The sequence below is a fragment of the Crocuta crocuta genome, unplaced genomic scaffold (genome assembly GCF_008692635.1).
Source record: "Crocuta crocuta isolate KB4526 unplaced genomic scaffold, BGI_CrCroc_1.0 scaffold330, whole genome shotgun sequence".
Taxonomy (NCBI): domain Eukaryota; kingdom Metazoa; phylum Chordata; class Mammalia; order Carnivora; family Hyaenidae; genus Crocuta; species Crocuta crocuta.
Genome location: NW_027530521.1, coordinates 5177922 through 5192915, shown reverse-complemented (window position 1 = coordinate 5192915; position 14994 = coordinate 5177922). Strand labels below are relative to the sequence as shown.

General features: G+C 39.6%; 1 long non-coding RNA gene across 2 annotated transcripts; it reads left to right on the top strand.

Moving 5' to 3' along the window:
- Positions 1-1645: 1645 nt before the first annotated feature.
- LOC144234238 (uncharacterized) lies at positions 1646-4939 on the top strand. 2 transcript variants are annotated; one of them, XR_013335902.1, is made up of 3 exons: positions 1646-1752; positions 2583-2654; positions 4809-4939. It is a non-coding gene; the product is annotated as an uncharacterized LOC144234238 (long non-coding RNA). The 2 variants fall into 2 exon arrangements; XR_013335901.1 differs by lacking the exon at positions 4809-4939 and adding an exon at positions 3499-3697.
- Positions 4940-14994: the final 10055 nt, after the last annotated feature.

Here is a 14994-nt window from a genome sequence, read left to right as displayed (position 1 = left end):
GGTCGAGTCGGGGTAACGTTTCCTGTTTAAATGTATTTAATAGTATTCCCCGTGTCTTTTACTTTAGAACGGGAATCTCGAGTTTAAAGAGTGTGGGTGGGGGGCAAGTTTCTGCTGCTCATGGTTGCACGGGGGCTGGGGAAACAAATGGTGGGGCGGTGCTGGACCAGCAGCAGCAGGACAGCAGCGGATCCCTTCGCTCTGCAAACGCTGGCAGAGCACACGCAGTGGCAGCCGTTTCACTAAAGCACCAGAAACCTAAAGAGAGGCAAGATCCCCTCTGTGTCCACAGGAAGCTCTGAGTCAAGGCTTCTCTACTTCCATTGGAGAAACTGGTTCTCAAACAGGAGCTTGTTTTAAAAAAAACACAGATGGGGCGCCTGGCTGGCTTAGTCGGTTAAGCGTCCGACTTTCGCTTAGGTCATGGTCTCGCTGTTCGTGGGTTCGAGCCCCGCGTCGGGCTCTGCGCTGACTGCCAGCTCAGAGCCTGGAGCCTGTTTCAGTCTGTGACTCCCTCTCTCTCTGACCCTCCCCTGCTCACGCTGTCTCTCTCTCTCCTAGAAATAAATAAAACATTAAAAAAAATTAAAAAAAACACAGATTGCTGAGTCCCAACTCCAGAATTCTGATTCTGAGATTCCCGGCATGGGAGTGGCGGGGCGGGGGAGGCCGTACCAAAGAGTTTGCATCCCTATCAAGCCCCCAGATGATACTGTTGCTACAGGTCCCAGGAGCACACCTCAAAAAGGATTCGGGTAGAGTATTCAAGTACTAGCTGTTTCGGGATCCTGGGGAAATACTCTCTGTTAATTCCCACGACTTCCAGAAAGGAAGTTCAACATTGTAATCTTGACCTATTGGCACCGCTATGTCCATGGTAATATAATAAAAGCCACAGTTATTTGTCTTTCTGGCCATAGAGGGGCTGGCATATTACATTCATCATTGCCTTTTCACCCTCGCAACGAATCAGTAATAGATTTGTTGATCAGTAATTGGTGCTCAATTTAAGAGCCGCAGACGGGTCAGGAGTTGACACAGCGCACGTAAACATAAGGTGCAAAGCTGGGATTCAAACCTGCCCCTGATATTCCAGACATGCAGTATTTTTCACTCTGCCTTACTGCTGAGACCAGTTCATTTGATGGTGGTGGTGGGAGGTGGCCACGTGGGAGACAAGTGGCTTGTTAAGCATCAGGAAGCCCCGATAAATAATTGATTGAATTCCTTTTTTCCCCCCTCTTTTCTTCCTGCTCCTGAGGAAAGTACCTCATCCGTTGAAAGACAGCAGCCCAGACAGTGCTGAGAGGACAAAAAGCGGTGGCTCTCTATTCCCTGGAGCCTGGGAACATATTCCAACACCTGAGTCGCTTCTGGAATTCAGCTTTCAGCCCCAGCCCCACCCCCTCTCCCTTGGCCCCAGCAGAGGGGGTGAAAGGCCACCAAGACCGCATCCCCCTGGCTGTGGAAAGGACTGTGTGTCAGCAGCACCACCCGCAGGAGAGCAGGAACAGGGACCTCCTTCTGTGCTGCCTGCCTAATCCCCCCTCCAGAGCCGGTTGTCATGGTGACAAGGTCAAAGCGTGCAGGTGCCTTATTGTGACTGAGACACGTGCGACTCAAATGACGGGAAGAATTAAAGAGGCGCTGCAGCAGCCCAGCAGCTCCAGCAGGAGGGCTCTGAGTCCCATGGTGCTTTAAGCAGAGAGCTGAGAATTGAAAAGGCTGAGGAAGTGCAGGAACCCAAGTCAGGTCTGAGAGGGCCCGGCCCCCAGCCCATGTGGCTTCGGCTGGATGGAAGCTTCAGGTGCAGGCCCCAGATTTGTCAGGGTCGATTTGAAGAGGTGCCTTCCCAACCTCAGGAGAAGCACTTATGTTGTTCTACATCTTCCTTTCCTACCAACTCTTCCTTCTGCAGCAGATTCTTAGGAATGAGCTAGAAGGCAGAACCGAATTCACTCAGTCTTGCTCTGAGAAATCAAAGTGATGTGGCAAAAAATAGGGACTGGGCTTGAAAATAGCAAACATGTTTTCGAGTGTGTGTGTGTGTGTGTCTGTGTCTGTGTGTCTGTGTGTGTCTGTGTGTCTGTGTGTCTGTGTGTGTTGGATTTCTCCTTGAGAACAGGTCCGAGTTTCTGAAGTACTGAGTTCCCATTTCGGCTGGGTTTCAGGGTGGTTTGTGGGGTAGGTAAATGGCGCCCTGCGTTGGCATCCTACCGCGCTAGGCTGCCAATCTGCTTGCCCCTCACCTTTCTGACTCTACCCTCCTCTCTCCAGCTCTATCAATGGCAGCAACATTAATATTAATGAGAGGAATTAATACAGATTTCCTAGAAAAGGAGAAGAAAAACAGAATCACAAAAGACTGAGCAAAATTAGTGTGCTAGGTGTTTGGTAAACATTTTCTCATTATATCCAGACAATGTAGCACTCAGAGGTAAGCGTAACCATTTCCATTTTCCAGATATTGGAGTTCCAAGAGCTTAAAGCAGTATGCCCTATATCAGAAACAGAACATAGATTCATATTTAGGTCTTTACTGTCACCAAACTTCAGGGTTGTTTCTTTTTCCCTCCTACAAGGCCACATCAAAATGTCCCTCAAGAAGAAAAAACAACTCTCTTCTTTCCTCCGGTAATTTTAACATTTAACTGGTAAGAGAAATCTTGCTGCTTTTCTGATGCCACGTCTCAGGGCTCTTATCCCAGTCTTTATCATTAATAAGCAATAGTTGTTGCATAATTATTACTATGTCCATTTCACACCCCTATCACAAAGGAAATATGTTAAAGATCTTTATTAACAGTGTGCAAATTTGGACTTAAGGACATTATCTGCCCAAAGTTCCACAGCGGCTATAGATAGGTCTTAGCCAGGATGTGAACCCAGGCCTGTGTGTTTCCAGAGCATAACACTTACTTTCTATGCTATGCTATGAGGGAAAGGTCTTATAAGCTTTCCTAGGTGTGAAGACAAAAAAGGGAAGAGAAGTTACATATATTTCCCTATATAGTTCCCATGAAAAGAAAGCTAAACCATGCGGGCTTGTGACTTAAACAAGGGCATTTCAAGAAGTGTAAGAGCTCTTCTTGAGCCATCTTTTACGGATTGTTTGGTTTTGTTATGTTTGAATTCTGGAATGTTTCCGGTGCCTATTGTTTGGGGTTAGGTACTTAGGCACGGGCAACCTATGTCTGCAACTGAAATGACTTTCACAAAAGCTTTCCTTCCAGGATGTGTTTGATAGAGATCAATGCACTTAATATTCATTTCAGTCTAATTAGCTAAAGCAAGGGTCCCATGAGCAACCATGAGCCAGGAGAAGGGACAATTCCAGACATCTTTGTCTAATTCCTCTTTAAATGCTAATAGCTTTGAGATTATTCTAGTAACAGGCAGAATCAGAAAACGAATAAAAGGGCCTGTTTCATTTAATAAAGGGATCACCAAATGGATCGGAATGTTTGTAACAGCCTGAGTAATTATCTTTTCATTTAGGTCAAACTACTGTGGGCATCAGGAAAACATAACTAAGAAGAGCAATCCGATTTATGCAGAGCCTGCGGTGGGGCCTCAGTACAAAACATCCCTTGATCCCTACACTTCTGCACTTCTGATAGAAAACAGATCAGCTTTACAGCAGAGAGTGAAGATCTTTTTCTGTGGAGTCCCAGAACTCCAAGTCAAACATTTAGAATATGACAAATAAAAGCTATGTTCTAATGCAATACATGTTACATAAACAATGTGTTTGGCCAAAGGGCAAAGGAGGCTGGACCTACACACCGAAGTGTCATCTAGAAAACCAGAAAGACTTGTGTTTGAACCCTGGTTTCTCTTTAGTAACCACAAAACACCCTCCTCCAGGCTGCAACTATTTATTGGAACATTAATCAGGCAAATTAATCTCACTGTTTTAAGTCTTTGCTTTTTTTTTTTTACTTACAGAATAAGCATAATCGTGTCAAGCTCACAAAAGTTGCAGTAAGGATTAAAAGAGATATTATATGTGCAAAGAGACTAGATCAGAGTAAATGTTCAAAAGATAGTCATAATGTTACCTGGCTTAGCTATAGAGGTCTCTGTCAGAGACACCTGAAAGGTCCAAGGGTAAAGTGATTAGCTCAAGAACTTAGGCATTTGTTCAAGAAGGATCCATCCAACAAGTAAGTTCTTCCAAAGGAGATGGATTATATTCTTGTTATGTGACTGATGATGTCAGTCTATTCTTAGAGCTTTAATTTTTGGCTTTCACAGAGATTTTCCGGCCACCAGGTAGGGGGAGGAGTTGGTGAGAGCAGCTAGGTATCTGTGTTCTAGTTGAACAGGCAGAAGTTAGCAAAGGTCTTTCGTTTTAACGGCTGTTGGTGCCACATGCTCTGCCTTGGCCAGCAATGGCTGCTCAATCATCAGAAGAACATCTCAAAAATGCAGATTTTGAGTCCTAATCCAGATATGCTGAACCAGAATCTCCAAGACATAATACCAAGGAATACGCCTTTTCTAAAATTTCCTAAGGACACCAGGACATATTCTATGGGCTACAGTCTGGAAACCTACGGGCTAAGCAAGTGCATTAAACTCAGCCACTGCAATATCACATTTGTGAGGAGGACCTTTCTGAATATATTCTATAAGCCATCTTGCACTCATGTCTCAGGAGGGATATATCTGAGGCCCATTAACATTCACTTCGTAAAACACCAAGTGCCTATGTGTCCTATTCCTGCGTTCCTCCAATAATAAGCTATAAGAAAATGGGAAATAAAAGATGGTTCTTAATGGCGACTTTTTTTCTATCCTATCAGGCCTCCTCTGCCTCGACCCACCTCTTGCCTACAGGCTGGAAAACAAAGACTACAGCACGAGCTCTTAAGCAGATATAAAAAACACCCAGTTATCATGACCAGCAACTTAGGTATGACTGACTTCCACTGCAAATGGCCACAGCAGTATACTAATAAAGCAAGAATTGGATTGAAACTTATTCCAGAAGTTTCAAAGTGACTTCAGATGGTAAAAAATAAATATATTCAAGGGTATAATTACTAGGTCATAAGTCAGGTATATATGTTTAGCTCAAGCAAATATTGCCCAAAACTCTTCCAAAGTAATTCAACCAATTTATACTCCCCCCAGCATATACGAGTGTTTCAATTCTTCCATATCCTCATCAAAATATGGGCTTTTCATTTTCTTTAAATTTAGCCATTGCAGTGAGTGTTTGGTGGGATTTTGTTGTGGTTTTAGTCTGCATTTCCTAAGGCACAATCATTTCACATGAAGTGTCTATTAGAGTGTTTTACTTGTAACTCATCAATTTCACTCCTAAGTATATGCCCTAGAGTGCATATGTCCACCAAAAGACATATATAAGCAGCTTTATGTCTAATAGCCAAAAGCTAGAAATAACCTAAATCTCCATCAACAGGAAAATAGATAAATAAATTGGGACTATATATGCGATGGAATACACAGAAAAGAAAAACAAAAACAGCTAAAATATACACCATGGGTAAATCTCAGATACTACATTGAGGGATTTAGAAAAAAAAATAGGCACAAATGAGTATCCACAGTATAATTCCATTTATATGAAGTTCCCAACCATAAGGAATAGAGACAGAATTTGGAAAAGTAGTTAACTCTGGTGGTGGGGACTATAATCAGGGGAGGCTTCATGGATGCATATCTCATAAGGTTCCACACTTAGGGAGATCCTGTGCTTGGTTTAATGTTCTGTTCTCTCTGTTCTGAAATTCATAACACTTTTTGAACAATGGGCCCCACTTAATCAATTTGGACTTTGCACTGTATGTTATACACCTGGACCTTGGTGCAATTGACTAGAAAAGGGCATAAGGGAGTCTCCTGGGTACTGGAAAAGGGTTGTAGTTACACAGGTATACGTATATGTTAAAGTCCATTGAGCTAAAGATATAAGATTTGTGCACTTTAGTCCATGTAAGTTATAACTTAATAGATTAAACTTTAACAAAAATGTGAAAGAATAAATAGAACATAGAGCAACATGAAGAGCAAACTCACCAGAATTTCCAGAGGTTCTGGTGCATGGCTCTGGGGAGGATTCCAACCGCAAGTGACTCTAACTGTAAGAAAGAGCAGGAGAGTGATGAATATTAACATACACTCAGCATCTACTATGTGTCAGGCATTGCAGAAATCACTTTACATGTGATTAATGTGCATCATTAAATCTGCACAGTAGGTGCACCTGTGTGGCTCAGTTGGTTGAGCAGCCAACCTCAGCTCAGGTCATATTCTCATGGCTCCTGAGTTTGAGCCTCACGTCAGGCTCTGTGCTGACAGCTCAGAGCCTGGGGCCTGCTTAGAATTCCGTGTCTCCATGTCTCTCTACCCCTCCTCTGCTCATGCTCTGTCGTTATCTCTCTCTCTCTCTCTCTCTCTCAAAAATAAATAAATAAACACTAAAAATTTTTTTTTAAAAACTTTGCACAGCAATCTTGTAAGATAGATAGCATTAGCCTCGATTAATAGGAGGAAAAGGGGGTCCAGAGGAGTTAAGTAACTTGTCTAATAATAGACAGTATGTGAGTGGCCAAAGGGAGTCTCAAATACAGATCCATCCATTTTATAGGCACATCCTTTCAAAACTATTATGCCATCTCAACTTGTAAAAATCTCTTGGTCATGTCCTGGGGGAGACAAAAAAGCTGACCACATTCCAAGAACATTTCAATATGACATAACCATTCAGAGGCTGCGTGCAATATGGAGAAATTCCTTTCCTGCCCTGAGCAGATGCCACGTCCTCCCGGAGGCATGAGATCTGATTTCACCGGTGAACATAAACGCAGGTATTAGTCCTGGAAATACAATTACCCATCTCAAGTATTTGACTCAAGGACTTGGTTAAGCCTCTGATTCTACAGCTTGCTGATGGGCCATAAGAAATAAGCATTGTTATGTGACCTTCAAAACATGACAGATGAGTAGCAAAATAAATGATTCATTTAATGGGTTTAGATATACAGGGCCTTCCCTTGCTTCAGCACTGAGGTCTTATTTATGGCCTGGTCTTAACTGAGTTTCTTTGTGTGTAAGCTTTGAAAAACCATTATGGTCAAAACCTTTCACAGGATTTATTAGAATGCTTTGAAAATTTCCGTGTAGAGAACAGAAGCAGCCAAACTATTATATCTGTTGCATGCACCCATGCATGCATGCAAAAAGAAAAATCCCCTTAAAACAAACTTCTGAATGTTTGACACTGTGGAAATGATAAGAATGGAAAATAATCCCTATGAACCTGGTGTAAAAATATGCTTATCTAGGGTTTCACAAGCCCTGCACGTAGTTTCTATCCAATGGATTACTTACTAAACATGTATTTGAGCACCTTTGTATACAATATCACTATACTATGAATTTTTAAGCATATGGGATGTACATTTGATCTTCTAAAAGGCAAGTGGTAAGAATATTATATAACATGTGTCCTACATGTCCCTAGTATAAAAGATGATGTAATAAAGAATTATAGCATCAAGAGAAGGTATGACAGGAGAAGCAAGCCCATACTTCCTTATATTCCTCAGGAAAAATTAGTGATAGCCAGAAACATACTAGATTTGCCAAATAATATAAAATTTAACTATATGGTCAGGTGGTTCCTATGATTTTGTTCTTGTTCTTGTTTTCTCCCAGGCAGTTTTAGAGACTATCCATTTTGCTATTTTATCCATGTCTCCCTCTAATCTATATCGCTAACTCATTGTGCTTCACCCTCCTGTTTCATCACCTGGGTCAGAAATCTTGGGAGAGATTAAAGAGAAACCCAGAAGGGTGTGAAATACCTGTGTTCCAGCTCAAGACCAAAGACAATGGCATATATGTCTTTCCCAGGTATTTTAGTCTCCCTTTGGATAATAGGGGCATGAAAATTCACAAAATATCAGGTAGAAATGTTTTGGGGATCTGAGACAAAATCACAGTACTGAACAAACTAGCTGGCTGTTGGTTTAAATTCTGATCCCAGACAAGATAAGCTTCTTTCCAGCAAAGCCTTAAAAACTTCCCATTAGCTTTCACCAATTAGAAGAAAAGACACACTAGGCTGAGGCAAAGGAAGGAAGGAAGGAATGAACAAATGAATGAACAAAGGAACAAAGGATGGAAGAAAGGAAGAGAGGTAGGGGAAAAGGGGGAATAGGGAGGAAGAGAAAGTGAGAAAGGCAGCATTGCATGTTGTTTGTTCTCAGAGGTAAAAAGGAAATATTGAACCATCTTGGTTTAAAAATTAGGCTTTAAATTAGAAATGGACATAGTATGGAAACAGAATAGATATGGCAAAGAAGATAGTAATAACTAACATTTATTAAGCACTTATGATGTACCAGGCATGATTCCAAGCTCCTCATGTTTTAACTCATTTACTCATTATGACAATCCTGAAAGGTGGTACTATAATCATGGCCACTTTAAACATGAGGGAAATAAGGCAAAGATTGATTAAGGAAAATGTCTAGTCACATCATATGCTTATAAGTAATGAAAGTGAAATTTAAACCCAGGCAGACTATCTCCAGACCTCTCACTCTGAACCACCATGCTATTTTATACAAGGAAATGAAACTATGGAAAGTTTTGGAAATAAAACAAAACTATAGAAAAAAGTATCTAAGATGAACAATAAGCATCCCCAGTGTAGCTGTCTTTATTACAATACCTGGCTACCTCAATTATTGAGGGATGCCATGAATACTGAGTTTGGAATGAGGTGAGAATCGTGTCAGTGGAAATGGTCCAATTATAGATAAGAAAAGCGAGCCTGAAGAAATCAGGTGATTCCTTCTAATCTGCACAGCTAGGATTAGAACCTGGATACTCTAAACCCTCGGACCTATGTGCTTTCTATATTACCACACTAACTTACACAGCTGATTCTAAAGCTTCCTTCCTCTGTTCCATTCTCCTATCATCTCCCAACCACATGGCCTGTCATTGCACATTAACACACTCACCACAAGGCAAAGACAAAATCTAAGAAGCTTATAGGAGTAATGGCCTTAGATATGACCTGGAAAACACTTTGTTCTCCAGACTTGTTTTATACAGATGTGAGGACTGATGCCCAGAAAAACAACATTTGTCACAAACTCATTTTTATATGGTAGCTAATTGGGAGCTAACTTCTTCCACTTCCTACCAGTTTCTTTCCTATAGACTACATCATCCTGGATATTCACTTTTACATGTAATGAACCATTCATCACCAATGACATGCATTGGATCATATGTGGATAATCCCTCACCTTACATTTTCACACTGAATGCTCCAAAAGACTCATGAGAAACAAATTATGCTTATATCTTTTCTAATTTTGGGTTATTAGAATCCCAGATCTCATCACTTCAAACTCAGTGCTGTCTCCAATCTGCCAGTTTGTCTCCCCACTCTTTAGAACTACAAGTATTCTCGGGGCGCCTGGGTGGCTTAGTCGGTTGAGCGTCCGACTTTCGCTTAGGTCATGATCTCGCGGTTCGTGGGTTTGAGCCCCGCGTCGGGCTCTGTGCTGACTGCCAGCTCAGAGCCTGGAGCCTGTTTCAGTCTGTGACTCCCTCTCTCTCTGACCCTCCCCTGCTCACGCTGTCTCTCTCTCTCTCTCTCCTAGAAATAAATAAAAATATTTAAAAAAAAAAAAAAGAACTACAAGTATTCTTGATCAAATTTACTGGCTCTAGATTTAACACCATTCAATATTTGTTAGCTACCAACCACATAGTAGTGATATGTACTTCAGGATTTATACCACAATTTTTAAACATTCACTGAGTACTTTCTGTGTAGTTGGTATACTATATATATGTACATATGCATATATATATATGCATGTGAATGTATGCTTATATATACATATATTCGTATGTAAACATGAACAGAGAGAAATGTATACCTATAAAATAATTAAAAATACAAATATATATCTTTATATGCCCATATCATTTCATATGATCCCTTTATTTAAAATAGCAACACAAAATTAAGATGTAAAAAGCTTTCATTTGAAACAGCTGACATAAAATATTTATGACAATGAGAATTGACAGATTTGTCCAACTCAACCATCTTTTATATACCCCAAAGTTTTGCTTACTTAGACTACAATTACTACAGTCAATTTCTTATCTTGCTTTTATTTATTATTCAAGACCAAAAGACAATGAAATTAAATCAGGTTTCCCTGTGAGCTTTAAAAAGCAAGAAAAGGCCAGAAAGTACAGCAGCAAGTTGCTGCAGACCTCAAAACTCATAGGAGAGAAGGCTGAAATCTTCACCAAAAGACTCCACAGCAGAAGAGATTGAAGTAGGGGATGGGGCAGACAGAAGTGCCCAGAAGGAATCCTCCCCGAATTTCAAGGAAACTAATTAAGAAACTAGTATTCCAGAAAAAGATGATCAGCTACCAATAGAGAGCGCAAACAAATCCAAACCAATCAAAGATGTGTCAAGAATGGGCCTATTTCAGCATCACTTGGCTCCATCCTTGAAATAATAAAAGTTGATTGGCTTACACGTAAGAGATTTTGACATACTCCTGGCTATAAATACATGCTTGATAAGCATCCTTCTCTGTGTTCCTCAAATGGTGCTTGCTNATGGTAAAAAAAAAAAAAAAAAAAAAAAAAAGCATTTTCTTTTGCTTCTATGACCAAAATGTCTATGGTATTCTGTGCTACTCTTATCTATGCACACAAGTATCACAGAGCCCTTCATACAAACCCGTATCATGACAGATGGTTTGCAAACATTATCACATTCAATCCTGACAGAAACTCTGGGAAAGGAGTCCTATTAGGATCTCAATTTTAGAAATAAGAAGAATAGAGTTTAAACAACTTTCTTAACTACTTTCACAACCGACTAGTGTCAAATGAGGTCATAAACCAAGGTCCATTTCATACTAAGAGCAGTCTCTTTAACCACCAGACACCATGCCTAAAGGAAACTGTATTCAGAAAAGAAGCTTACAAATGCAGATTTCAGTTAAACATGCAAAATAACGAAAGCAGTCATAAAAGACAACTTTTAGCATTTTTGAAGATACTCTATGTTCTGCCTCTGCTTGGAGTTTCAAGGAAGAGAATGCCTTCATCCCTTCTCAGCCACTAGACTATTGACTTTGCCCTTAAACTTGGTAGCTGTCCCTACTGTTCAGAGCACCAAGTTTGACCCTTGGAGGATTATAAAAGAAAAGCTGACAAAATAATCTCTACTCTGGCAGCATTAAAAGGACCCAATTAAAGTGGATTGAGGTGTCAAAATTCATCATTACAACTTACTTCAGAAAAGGCCTTAAATGTCAATTTACCTTTGGAGTGAGGGTACCTTGGAGCAAAAACAGAACATATCCCAGTATAATAACCTTTCTTAGCCAAGAGCACCTCTGAACTCCTGTTAATGTCTTCTCATTTCATGCACACTAAAAAGCAGAATTAATTCTGCAGTCAGTGAGCACGCTGTCCCCCTTTGTGAAGATACTCATCCTGATACAAAGCGGTGCAGACTGGGGTGGCTCCAGCAACACAAGTTTACTTTCTCGCAATCCTGGAGGTAAGAAGTCTGAGAGCAAGGTACTGGCAAGGTTAGTTTCTTCTGAGGCCTTTTTCTTGGGCTTGTCGATAATCTCCTCCCTGTCTATGTACTCATATGGTCTTTCTTCTGAGTGTGTTTGTGCCTTAATGTCCTTTTTGTTTTTTTAATAAGGTCATATAGAATTAGGGTCCATCTTTATGACTTTGTTTCACTTTAATTATCTCCTCAAAGGTTCTAACTCCGAATTCCACCCTATTCTCAAGTACTAGGGTTAAGACTTCTACACATGAATTTTGTGAAGGATGCAACTCAGCCTGCAACACAACCCAACTGAAATGATCCCCCTTTGGTATTGCTCTACCCCTGAGCCTCCAAAAATTTTAGTTCTTACTCAATGGCCTATTCTTGCCATTCACTAGTCCTTCTTCCTAAATTCTACCCCCAATCTCACCCCAGAATATAACAATGAAGCCTAGTGGTTTCTTGCATTCCAGGCTACAGAGGTTGGTCCAATGACTAGCACATGCCCCAAGCAACAAAATAAAATGCAATATATTTTTCTCTGGTAGAACAAAGCCTCTTACTCTTGGCTCTTGAAGAGAAATCTACAATGATGTAACCCAGGGGGTTAACAGAAGTCATTTTACAACCAAGAGGGACAGATCTGAGCATAAGTCAAATAAACTTGGACAACAGAGTGGATCCAAAAGACTGAGAAAACAGGGTGTTGGTGACATGTTTTGAGGCTCTGGATCAAACTAGGTCTGCATTTAAAATTATACCCAATCTTTCCCATCACAATAATTTCCCTTTTGCTTCAGCCCTTTGGAGTCTGGCTACCTGTAATTCTATCTGAAACAACAGCTTCATATAGATGAAAGAGAGCACTGGAGCTCAGGAGCAGGCTGTGAGAATAAATTAGGAAAGTTTCTTTTGCTTTCATCTGTTCACCTTGTGTAGATAGGGCATTTGTGTTGAGTTTCTAAAAGTCAAGATCACTTACTTCATTAGTTCAACAAATATCTATAAAATGCCCAACAGAATCAGGTATTGAATCATGAAATACGTTCTCAAGAGGGGTGATATTGCTCCAAAAGAAACAAAAATTGCTTCTTCTAGGGGTGGAAAAAATCTTGGACCTTTTTTAATGTGTAAAACACAGATATGCATATAGTGTGTAAACTGAGTATATTGGCAATATTACAATTTCACAGGGGATGTGGACAATTAGGGAGGGAAACCCATCCCCAAAGGCTTCTAAATAGAAGGCAGTAATTAAAAAAAAAAAAAAAAAAGTTGAGAAACACTGTGTGAAAGGAAATGTGGAGATGCAGATATAAATTGAGTGTAGCAGGCACTGTGACAGAGAAATAGACAAAGTACAATAAAGACCGAAAGGAAAAGTATTTCCACTCCTACTGGGACGGGATTGAATGAAGAGTCAAAATAATTATGTAGAAAATGATACTTTATCTTCTTCTGAAAGCTAAGTAATCAAGAAGAAAAACCACATCCTAGTCTGAGAGGCCAATGCAAGCAAAAGCATGAAAGTACAAAATGGTGTAGCTCAGTACCACTGGAGTTCAGGCTACAGAAGAAAAAGCAGGCAACGAGGGAGGCTTGGCATATTGGGTAAAATATTTTATCAATAGTGGATTAAATGCACAAGGTGTTTTTCTTCTCTCCTAAAAAGAATTCCAGAGGCAGGAAGCTTTCAGCTTCAGTTCAGTAGCTCCAAGCTGTCACAGTTGGCATTTCTGAAATGCTTTTACCTTTTCCTCTGTGTTTGTCACTTCATCCACTCTAGGCAACAGGGGCAATTTCAGACACTCATGTTTAAGACAGGAAAATGGAGAAATTGCATTTATTATATACATCAATCAGCTTTTATCAGGAAAGGAAAAGCTTTTCCAGAATAACATCTCCACCCCTGCCCATTTGCTCATTGGCTTGATTTGGGTCACTTGGCCATTGCCAGTCACAAAGGAGACTAAGAGACTGGAGAACAGAATGGTCATAACTTGTTGAGACTAAGTATTCCAATACTTGGAGACAAGCAAGTTGCTGCTGCAAATGTAATCTCGGTACTGTTGGAAAGAAATACATGGGGAATGGTTTTAGGCTAAGAAAGAAATGATCAAACATCAAATTGTTATTTAGTTCTCTGTAGCTAAGACTAGACACAGAATAAAATTCCAATGTTCTTCAGAAATTATTATTAGAGAGGTGATAAAATTATTGGTGATTTTTATATTCCTCCTTATATTTCCAAATTATCAATAGTGAATATTCAATAGTGAATAATCAAGAAAAAAAACCAAACATTATGATATTTTAGAAGAAACTATTCCCAATAAAATTATTGTCTTGGTAAGAGAACTAGATCATTTTAAGAGCGAAGCTGGTAGAAAAATTAAGTATAGTATATTTAGGTAATTGGACTAGAACACATAGAAAAAATGGAAGAAAATGAGTGAGGCCCAAGAGGAGAAAAACATTAAGTGGTTTTCTAAAGCCAACACATGCCACTATTTGAGAGGTGATTAGTAAATTTTTCTTCTTTGGAACTTTGCAAAGTTGTGTGTAAAGCACAACAATTATTAAAATTAAATTATGTAAACCTACAATTAAAGGCAACAAATACTCAGAATAATCACTTCATAATTATCTTACTGTATTGGACTATCATCTATGCTTTTGAGGCTGTCTACTACATTTTTATGGTGAAAACACTACACAAATGTAGGCTAATAAATATCTCTTCCCAATTCCATGCTCAGGGAAATCAAATTCTAGCTTGATGTAGGCCACAGCAGGAGCATGTGTGTCATTAAGATTTGCAAATGTTACAAATCAGAGCTTGATTTATTGTTTTGTTGATTGTCTGTACTTAAATAATGGAAAAATTTATTAATAAAAATTAAACTTGAATTTTGTCTTACCTATAAACTATATATTGTAAGTAACACAAAAATCTGAGGAGGTATTTTTCCTATCAGCATTATCACAATAACCACCACCTAACCTCTTAAAACTTCTCCCCTTAGCTTCTCTTTAAAAAAAATATATCAAGATTTCTGGATTCCTAAGAAGCTGAACTTGCAACTACCATATGAACCAGCAAATGTACTCCTGGACATTAATCCCTGAAGGGGTAAAATAAATAAATAAATAACTTATGTTCACAGAAAAACCTGTACATAAATGTTTATGACAGCTTTATTTATAACAGCCCCACAGCAGACACAACCCTTAAATAGGTTACTGAATAAACAAACTGTAATATATCCATACTACGGAATATTATTTGGCAATGAAAATGAAGCAATTATTGATGCATGCCAACAATCTGGATGAATCTCCAGAAAATTAGCTGAGTACAAAAAGCCAACCCCAAGAGTTATATACTGTAGAAT